Genomic DNA, 10542 nt, shown 5'->3' with positions numbered 1-10542 from the left:
AAATCCTGCCAATTCAATGTTTATATATATATATATATATAGTTTTTTTATATATATTTTATTAATATTTAAAGAATAAAAGACAACAATGAAAAGTGGTTTTTATTTATTTAAGAGTTTTAATGTTGTGTGATTATTCTATTACCTAGGAATATTAATATTTATTATTAGTAGTCAATTTGTATTTTAATTTCTTATAGGATTAAGACTTGCTAGATTTTCTTATTTTATACTTAGACTTGTTAGATTTTCTTATTTTATACTTATTAATTTTATTTTTTATTTGTTTTGATGCATATATATATATATATATATATATATATAAGCATTTATATATTAGTTGTGAGATCGTTGAATGGTTGATCAAAATAAATTGAGGTTTGCTTTCAAGATTGATACTCTCTCTCTCATATATTTAAAGAAAAAATAAGTGTGATAAATAATAAATTTTTTTAAAAAAATTCTCTTTCAAAAAAAAGAAGATAAAAATACCGTCGTCAACCGCATAATGTCTCCCAGGGTTGCTAGTTCCTGCCACGTGGTGAACGATTACCATCCATGGTGGGTCCTATCCTTACGTGCCACAATCTGCATGCAAATGACGTCTTATTTGGTCGTCGAGTTTTAGAAAAAGAATAAAAAATATTATCTAATTAAATATATCAGTTATAAATTAGTAAATTTAATTTAATTTAATTTATTCATCCGATGTAAAACTACCACTTTCCAATTCGCATGGAAGGTTAGAAAATCTGTTAGAAAATCTCCTAAGCGGGAGAGTAGACTGACAGAGAGCGAGAGAGAAGATTCACTGGATCATCACAGCCGTCATTCTCTCCTTCCAGCATCTAATCCGGATCGTACGTCCAATCAAAAGCGTTAACTCGCCGATCTCCGGTGAGGTTTTCTCTTCGAATTTTTTTCTTCCTTCTGTCTTTTTGTTTCCCGCCAGTCAAGGAAGAGGAGATTCAGTTTCTGGCAATCGGAAAGTTCCTAGAAATTTTGTAAAGAATGTGTATAACGTCATTTATGTTATGTTATGTTAATCATGTTATTTATATAATCTAAATGGAAAATTGGATGCCTTTTTTATTTAATTTATTTTTTTATTGCATGAGTGATGGACTTGAAATTCTTAATAATTTATGACGACTTGACTGCTAAATTTACTTCTTTTAGGAATGTAGAATGTTTTTTTCCCGAGTGAAATCTTATTGGTAACGGTAGAATTATTTTTGTTGATATATATGTATATATATATTACTACTACTACAGAATAACATGTAAAGCACACTGGCGTCTTTCTTAGATTACAATGCTCATTCCTATTTTTTGTTCGCTTATTGTAAAGTGACTTCTTTAGTATAAAATTTGAGGATGGTAACCTCAAGGCCTGGTGGCTAAGGAAGTAAGCTCCGTTCCTTGACTTCCGGGTTCAAACTCTGAGACTGGCGCCGGAAGGAATTTATTAAATTCTTCTGCATGCATAGGGCGTGCATCCTTGAACTGCAAATTGTTCAACCAGAAAAAAATTGAGGATGGTTAGCATGATTTATCTTCTACTAGAAAGAAACACGTTATCCCTGGTTGAAGGGTTATCAATCTGATTACATTAAATTTTAATGATGGCCAAATGTAGTTGTTCCTTGTTTTCTTATTGATGTGGGGGATTGCTTTTGGAAAAATGTAAGATTATAACTTAAAGCATGGATCAATATTTAGGAAGCCCTTTTCACCATGAACTACATCCCACATGCAGATTTTTTTTATTATTGTTATTGATTTCTAAAGTGTTCTATGGTTGACCAACATCTGTTCCCTTGAGGTTTCTGGGTCTTGTCTTGAAGAAGAGCAGAATATGTAAATTTGTTTAAGTTACTCTTTTCTTATTTTTCATTTCTGTTTTAGTTATCTTTTAGTTTAATATTCCTGATTTGTATTTTATGTTTCCTTTAGCCGGTATTATCAGATGGCTTCTCCAATCTAGCTGTTCCACCAGTTCTCTTCCTTTTACCATCAACTGTTCCAATGTGATAACTACAGAATCACTGTGAAATCAACTGCCTTGATTATGGTTGTGCAAGGCGCAAAACTCTCCCCATGTTCATTGTTGGCCTTTCAGGTTGGCGTCTGCTTGAGAGAGAAGCTCCCTGCTGCTGCCATCTCTGCTGCCGGCTTAGAATTTGACAGTTTCTCCTCTTCCTTCCATGTGTCCTAATCTGGACCATCCTGTACATATAGATGTGGCAGTTGCAAATTTAGAAGGACCCCTCAGTGGTGAGTGTTGTGTGAATAAAAGAATGGAAAGAAAGCCTTCTGGAAGGGGGCGTGTATTTGTTCAGACCAAAACTGGCATTGTTTTGGGTATGGAATTAGACAGGAGTGACAATGCCCATATTGTTAAGAGGAAATTACAGCTTGCCCTCAATGTCCCAACTGAGGAGAGGTCATTGATATTTGGGGACAAGGTGTTAAAAAACGACCTCAGTGCAGGTAGAAATGATTCTCTACTTCTTACCAAGAATTCTATGCATAGAAGCTCATCGACACCATGTCTCTCGTCCTCTGGGAAGGATCTTCAGCAGAGTGATTGGAGTGGCCCAATTGAGATACTAGGATTTTCAGAGCACTTTGCTAAAGTAAAACAAATGGTAAATGACATTGTGAAAGCACTGAGGATTGGGGTTGATCCAGTTCCTATTCACAGTGGCCTTGGTGGTACATACTATTTCAAGAATTGCCATGGTGAAAATATTGCTCTTGTGAAGCCCACAGACGAGGAACCTTACGCCCCTAACAATCCAAAAGGTTTCGTTGGAAAAGCTCTAGGGCAGCCAGGCCTCAAACGTTCAGTGCGCGTTGGAGAGACTGGGTTCAGAGAAGTGGCAGCTTACCTTCTTGACTATAATCACTTTGCCAGTGTGCCCTCAACTGCCCTTGTGAAGGTGACACACTCGATTTTCAATGTCAATGTTGGTGTTGATGGAGATAAAAATCAACAGAGAAACCATGTTAGCAAGATTGCATCATTGCAGCAGTTCATACCTCATGATTTTGATGCCAGTGACTACGGGACTTCAAGCTTTCCTGTCACTGCTGTGCATAGGATAGGAATTTTAGATATACGGATCCTTAACACTGACAGACATGCTGGGAACCTTCTGGTCAAGAAGGTTGATGGGATTGGGAGGTTTGGTCAGGCGGAGCTCATTCCCATTGATCATGGCCTTTGCCTTCCTGAAAGTTTGGAGGATCCATACTTTGAGTGGATCCATTGGCCGCAAGCATCGATTCCATTCTCTGAGGATGAACTTGAGTATATAAATAATCTTGACCCTTTCCAAGATTCTGATATGCTTCGGAGGGAACTACCAATGATTCGAGAGGCATGTCTCAGAGTCTTGGTTGTTTGTACAATTTTCCTAAAGGAAGCAGCAGCTTTTGGCTTATGTCTTGCTGAGATTAGTGAGATGATGAGCAGAGAGTTTCAACGCCATGGAGAGGAGCCCAGTGAGCTTGAGCTTATATGCATTAAGGCAAGGAGTCTGCTTGGGGAGGTGGGATATCTTGTTGATGAGGTGAAACTGGAAGACAATGAGGAGTTTCAGTTTGACATTGACCGTGAGGAGTTACGTTTGACTTCAAATATAGGAGATAAATTAGAAATGAGACCTCATTGTTTCATGTCCAAAGCACAAAAATGTGCTAAATCCACTTTCCAAGCTAGAGGAGAGTGCGGAGGAGGAAGAGGGAGAGGCAGACATTGGGGAGGAGGAATTGAATTTAAGCAGAGATGAATACGCTGGCCCTACAGAGGACAAGGTTACAAACATTTCAAGGATGTCCATGTTCTTAAAAAAATTAAGTGGCGGTGAGAACAGTTGGCGGCACGAGGGTGAGATACGGAGAAGTGGTTACCTGGCTGGTTCTTCTTCCGGAAATAGGAGTGTTAATGAGCAGCTTCCTTCAAGCATGAGTTTTGTGACGCTAGCTGATCTGGATGAAGGGGAGTGGGTTCTGTTTCTTGAGAACTTTAAGGAACTTTTATATCCAGCTTTCACTAATTGTGAATCTGGAAGTGCTGTTCAGAGGCAAAGACAGAGGCTGGGAACTTCCTGCCAGTTTTGAGAAGAGAGTCACTGGATATATTAAAGATGTTGGAAAGGTGTAGTGTCCAAAAGTCAATCCTGAGGACGATAGACTTTGTTCGCGAGTTGGAATTGTCAAAACTCCGTTGCTGATAACATCCCATCATCAGCTGCCTGAGGTGAGAACATCATTTTCTTCATCTGCACAAGTAGTTTTTATCTCCCCCTACGTCCCCCTATTTTCTTTTGATTGTTTAGAGTGTTGAATGAAATATAATAGAGTGCGGGGAGAACAAGGCACTTGTATAGGCATGGTTGTGAGTGCTTATTGTTTTACTGTCCCTGCGATAAGATGTTGACTTACTATTCAAGAGGAGAACGTAATGCCTGTGAAGCATGTGATGAGCTAGATTTGATTTTTGTAGGCTTGCACAATATTTGCTAGAGGTGAGTAAAAAAATTCAAACAACCAATTAAATCACAAAAAATAAAGAAAATAACTAAAAAAATCAAATAAAAAAAATAAACCGAATTAACTAATTAAAAATTTATAAAAAAATTCCAATTTAGTTCAATTTTGATTTTTAAAATTTAAAACTGATTAAACCGAACCAAATCGAATCAATTCAACTAAGCTTGTAGATAAAAAAAAAAAAACAAGTATAAATAACATGTTTTTCTACCCCTAAATCTAAATTAGCTTTCCTCTAAAAACAAAACTAACCATCTTTTCTTTTGCTCTCTGTATCTCTGCATCTCTTCTTTCGATTTGCTCCCAGCATCTTTACTTTTTTATTCTTCTTCATGCTCCTTTATTTATTAAGCTCTGTTCCATGCTTTTCTTATTTGAAAAGCATGCCAGTCTCTTTATTTTTATAATTTTATTTTTAATTATTTTATTCCTCTTATAGGAGATATATTCCTCTTTATTTTTTCTTTTAATTTTTTTATCCTTCTTCTTTCTATTTTTTACATAATCTTGTAATTATTGTATAATTTTTCGTGCACATGTAACCAAAAAAGATTATCATGTTGAACTAGTAAAAAAAAAATTTGTGCTCTCCTTGATGTTGGTATTGTGAGAATAAAAATTTAAAATCAAGTTTGGTACTCGATGGATGATGAGCATATGAGAATTTATGTAAACTATTTTTTGATCTTTTCTCTCTTTTTTTTTAGTCAAATAACCTTTATTCTTTTTTTTTTGTTTGTCATACATGCCCAACCATTTAAAAAAAAAGCCAGGTTGAGAAAGTCAAGATTTTTCAGAAAATAAGCATAGATTTGTAAAATTAAAAACAAAATAAAAATAAAATTTCTGAAAAAATATGGTCAATGAAAAAACTCAAAATAAAAACTCAATTGAAATAATTTAAGTTTAAATTAGTTTAAAAGGAAAAAAAACCGAATTGAATTGAATATAGTCAATTTAAACCAGTTTTTAATTCAATTCGATTCAAAAACTTGAAAACAAATTTGATTTGATTAATTATTTTGATTCAAAACCGGAACAAAGCAGAAATGTTCATCCCTTTTGTTTCAAGGTCAAAAAATCTCCTTTTAAAGCAGGTAATAAAGAATACACCATAGGTGGAGTTTAGGGAGCAAGAAGCATTCTTAAATATAGCTAAACTAGGTGTGGACCCGTCCTTTCTACGGGGATTTTTTTTTTTTTTATCATGTAAAATTGATTAAATGTTTCAAACATGTTAACTTTTTCTAAAAATATTGTGGCTCAAGTAATAAATATAAATAAACTAAATAAATTTATTTTATTTTAATAAAAAGATAGAAAACGACATGAACTCATTTTTTTTAAGTCATCATTCACTTTTTTTTTTAAAAAAAAAAAACAAATGATATAGTACAATTCATATTCTATTAGTTCTGGAAGGATAAAATGGAATAAAAAAAATATCTAAATTAAATAGTTTTAATTTACATGAGATAGTATGATAGACTTGCGCATTCTACTAACTAGGGTTGAGTCAACCCTGATTATCTTGTTAAATATGTGTGTCTTGGCATGAGACGAAGATAATTATGTATAATTTTTTTTCAAAAAAAAACAAACGAGGATAACTAGGTACAATTTTTTTTTAAAAAAATAATGTTAACTTTTTAAAACTGTAACTTGAGTTATTACACCTGAGGTACTCTATCTAGAAAAGCTATGAAATTGAATTCTCAATCAATTAAATATTAAAGGATAAAATTAAAAAAATTAATTATACAAAATAATTTTAAAAATAGTAATTAAAAGAATAAGTATCAAAATTAAAATATAAAATAAATTTTATTTTTAATTGAAAGGTAAAATTGAAAAGAAAATCTAATTTAACAAAAGGACAAGAATAAAAGGATCAAATAAAAAAATATATCATATCATATATTGATATTGAAGAATAAAATTAAAAAAAAAATAAAATTTTAAAAAAGAGCAAAAAAAAAAGAAGATCAAAGTCCAAATCCTAATAAATTAGAGCCAAATATGAAATTTTACATATACAACATGAAAATTAAGAGAAGAAAAGAAAAAAAGAATGGTGTTGGGACAAACTATACCACCATCAAATACACATGTCTTCTTAAAAAGAATAGGATACCATAGAGAGACTTTGGCTAATGAATATGCTGCCCATGTCACTTGAAGGATGTAAATATCTCTCACATGTATGTGTTGTATCTACTAATTATTTTTTTATTTAGTCAAAAATAAAATTACCCCTCAGCAAATAGAATAATAATAAAAAAAACCCATTGTGAAAATATAAAAAAGTTATTGGGCTTTAATTTTAAATTTTTTTACTTGTAATGGTATTTTAATTGTTTTATAGTGCTTTTAAAATGAAAAGAAAATATTTATTCTTTATTAATTTAATAATAACTAATATATCTTTGTTAAAATACCAATAAATAAATATGTGTTTATAATGTTTTACACATTATGAAAAGACCATAATACGCACAATATCCATTTCAATATTTCTAGGTGTGAATGATAAAGACACCATCACATTACACTGTTTTAGTAAGCAATGCAAATGTTATATGTACAATGTTTTTCCAAGAATAATTAACTTTTGTTAATAGCTAGTCTAATTAATTAATTAATACTTTAAAACATGTAGAGAAAGTATTATAATTATATATATATATATATTATTTTTTTGCTTTTTGTTTTTTCCTCATTCCCCCATGTTTTTTTTTGTTTTTTTTCAAAATTATCTTTTTTTTTTGTATTTTAATTTAAATTATCTTTGTCAATTTTTTTATACTATTAAACTGGTTGAAAATTTAATTTTATAGTTTTTTTTAAAACATTATATATTGCTATAGTGTTTCCTTACATAATTTTTATTTTGCTACAATATTTTTCCACAGTTTTTTCCCTAAAATTATCCTTTTCAAATTTATTTTTTTTAATATTAAGATGATTAAAAATTTAGCCTTGTAGTTTTTTATTTTATTTTTATATGATTTTAAAAAAAAAATTATCTTTGTTGCTTCTATTTTTTTAATATTAAGCTAGTTGATAATTTAGTTTTGTACTTTAAAAACAAATATTGTGGATTATTATAGTTATTCTCCACATGATTTTTTTTGTTATGATTTTTTAAAATTATCTTCTTTTTTTTTTTCATATTGAGTTGGTTGAGAATTACAATTATATATTTCCTCACAAAATACTATAGAATGTTACAGTATTTTTCTATATATTTATTTTTCCTTTTGTTTTTTTTTTTTTCTAAGATTATCTTTATAATTTTTTTCATGAAAATATTATAAATTACAATTTTTCTTATATATATATATATATTCATGACAACATGTAAACATGCTACAAACCTGCAGTAGCACACAAAAATAATTATGGCACTTGCTAAACTAGAGGTCAAAGCAAAAAAAAAGTAGCTTTGTTTTAGTAAAAAGAACAAAATTGAACCATATACTCCAAATATAATGTATATATTTAATAAAATAGATTAAGGAATTTATTTTCAAATAAATATTAAAAAAGGATTCTAAGATTACCCAAATACGACGTTGTTAAGTTGTGAGAAATACGTAAATAAATATAATCAATCCAAAAGCAGGTCAGATTACTTATTAAAAATATGCTTAACTTAAAAAAAAAATTAAGAACATATTTTTTTCTTTATTCAGAGCAAACTAAATTAAACTAAATTAATCTGAATTAATTTACTAAATTTGCAATCTAAATTATAAATATAACTAGATTTAATAAAATTTTAAAAAAATTATTTTTATTTAATCATTTAATAATAAAAATTTATGTTCATAATAGATAAACTAAATAAAATAAAAAATAAATTATTATGGATTATATAAAAGAATACCTTTTACTTTTTAAAAAAATAAAAAAGTATTCTTTTTAATAATAGTATAAATTATTAAAAAACATAGTAGAAATTAAAGGACATTACATTACATAATATTTAAATATACTATTAATTAATTTAAATTTTTAATAAAATAATGTGTAAAATATATATATATTTAATTAATTGATAAAAAATTACATCTAAATTGTTAAGAAAATAAAAAAGACGACAGTGACAAACATAAATCCGTGATTGAGCCTTTTAAACAAGTCAAGGTACATCGCTCGGGCCTTTAAAATAAGTCAGGGTACAAGGGCTAATCATTTTAAATCCGTGATTGAGCCTTTTAATTTATTTATTTTTCAACTCTCGAGTTGAGAGGATGATGCGTTATCTATTTAGTTTTTTTTTTATAAATAAAACTAATTATTTGTTGCGATAAATTGTCGCACCATCTAGATTTTAACTATTATAAATGTAGTCGCAAAAACAAGATGGGATTGACTAAAAATATATTTTGCCAACTTATTTTCTTCTAAAAACTTTTAATAAACATCTTTAGAACCCTTTAAAATCAATTTATCAATTCCAAAAACTTTAATAACACAAAATTAAATGAGAAAAAACTCTTTCAACCTCAATTTTTTTTTGACAACATAAAATTTAAAAATATTTTAACGAAATTCTTTTCATCAAGAGAACTTTGACACCAAGATCCAACAGAGAAAACTCCCGCTAACAACACAAAGCTTAAGAGTATATTTGTTATTACGGTAGTTGTTATGGTTTAAAAAAAATTGTATTATAAAAGATATTTGGTTAAAACTGTTGTAGAAATTGAGGTTGAAGAAAAAGTAGTTTTCATGTGTTTGGTTAAAAAATACTTTTAAATTGAGATTATAAAATAATTAATATATATATATATATTAATGATTTTTAATTTAAATATTATAAATTTAACTACTGTTATTACATTATAAAATAAATAATATTGATATATTTTTTATTATTCCATTAAACTATGTGCAATGTCATTACATACGAAATCTATCCAACAAGGACTATATTTTCCATGATTTCTAAAGCACACAACAATAAAAATTGAATTTGTTAATTTAAGTAGTGTTATTAAATAATAAAAATTATGATATCTTTATTATTGGAATTGCAATCAAATTCCACAAATGCTACGTTATCATGCGATATCTTTCTAATTTATCTAGTTTTATTAAATAATATTAAATACTAGTTTTTGAGTAAAACATAATTTTTTTAAAAAATTTACAATTTCATTATAGTATGAGTAAATTTAATTCATCTTAAACTAATTTAAAAAAAACAAAAAAAATATTGTTTATGATTAATTGCACTGGTTTTTCAAGGAAAAAATACTAAACTTTTCTCATTAGTTTTTCAAAAAAATAAACTGAACTTTGCGACAGTGGAGTCATGCTCCACTGTTCTTCTCCAATTCTGCGACTGGACAACAAAAATTAGTGGGCTCTATAAAGCAGAATCAGGTTTATTTCCTATACTAAACATTAAAATATATGGCTACGGGTGAGGTTCCCCCGCAGCCACATTATCAAATAGCATTTAAAAAAGATTGTTATTTTTGTGTTTTTTTTTTTTATTAATTCTTATACTCTAATTTTTAATTTATTATCAATCTTTTTAATATAAAATTAAGCAAACACATAATATTTTTCTCTGAATCATAAAAATATTATAGAAAATAAATGAAAATTTATGATAAAGACTGATATCTATGTTTGAGTGAAGTAAGAAAAAAAAACATTAAAAATTAAAAAAATAAAAAGTCAAGAAAACAAGTCGTGAAGACATAATTACTTGTGAATGGAACCAAGACACTTTTTAGATTTCTTCTTATTATATACTCGATTCTTATTTCTTAATTTATTAGACAGCGTGAAGATCATGTGGGCTCATTATACAAGCCATCACTCGAACTATATATATATATAACTCCTGATTATATTGCAAATTCCAACTATATCCAACTGCTACAATTATCTACTATTACTTGAATACATGCATAGTTTACTAGTTTTCTTTTATAAATGCTAATGTTTTTATTTATTTATGTG

The 10542-nt window shown here is 28.8% G+C and overlaps 1 pseudogene; it reads left to right on the top strand.

The window, feature by feature from the left end:
• The first annotated feature begins 711 nt into the window (after positions 1-711).
• Positions 712-4508, top strand: LOC105123280 (phosphatidylinositol 4-kinase gamma 5-like; annotated as a pseudogene).
• Positions 4509-10542: the final 6034 nt, after the last annotated feature.

This window comes from Populus euphratica, unplaced genomic scaffold (genome assembly GCF_000495115.2).
Source record: "Populus euphratica unplaced genomic scaffold, PopEup_1.0 scaffold10.1, whole genome shotgun sequence".
Classification (NCBI taxonomy): Eukaryota; Viridiplantae; Streptophyta; class Magnoliopsida; order Malpighiales; family Salicaceae; genus Populus; species Populus euphratica.
The sequence above is the reverse complement of the archived record's forward strand: the minus strand, read 5'-3'. Positions and strand labels throughout refer to the sequence as shown.